This window comes from Saccopteryx leptura, chromosome 6, assembly GCF_036850995.1.
Source record: "Saccopteryx leptura isolate mSacLep1 chromosome 6, mSacLep1_pri_phased_curated, whole genome shotgun sequence".
NCBI classification, from domain to species: Eukaryota; Metazoa; Chordata; class Mammalia; order Chiroptera; family Emballonuridae; genus Saccopteryx; species Saccopteryx leptura.
The window spans coordinates 64,113,058-64,113,366 of record NC_089508.1 but is presented as its reverse complement, the minus strand read 5'-3'; the positions used below and the strand labels follow the sequence as shown (position 1 = coordinate 64,113,366).

The window sequence follows — 309 nt, the reverse complement described above, 5'->3', positions numbered from 1 at the left end:
CTGAAAGCAGTAAACACATTTTTCATCTATGTTAGAGTTAAATTTATTTAAAAAAGAAACAATTTAAATGTTTTCTCCATTAATCTATTATCTGAACACTCTGAAAAAGGGTGTTAAATTTGAAGTGTAATCATAGTATAATTATGTCAAAAAGATTCAGTATCACACTTTTATACCATAAAAAAAATCAGAAATGTGGCAATAAAATAATGAGATGTCTTTCCATTATTTTTCTTCCTTTCCTCTAAAAATCAACCCCTCCCCATTGGCTTCATCCCTCAGCAGGAATATATATATACATCTCTTACA

The 309-nt window shown here is 28.2% G+C and overlaps 1 protein-coding gene across 2 annotated transcripts in view; it reads right to left on the bottom strand.

Annotated features, from left to right (window-relative positions):
• CCPG1 (cell cycle progression 1) overlaps positions 1–309 on the bottom strand; it is a 63,440-nt gene that overhangs the window by 968 nt on the left and 62,163 nt on the right. The gene's annotated exons all lie outside the window — the stretch shown is intronic.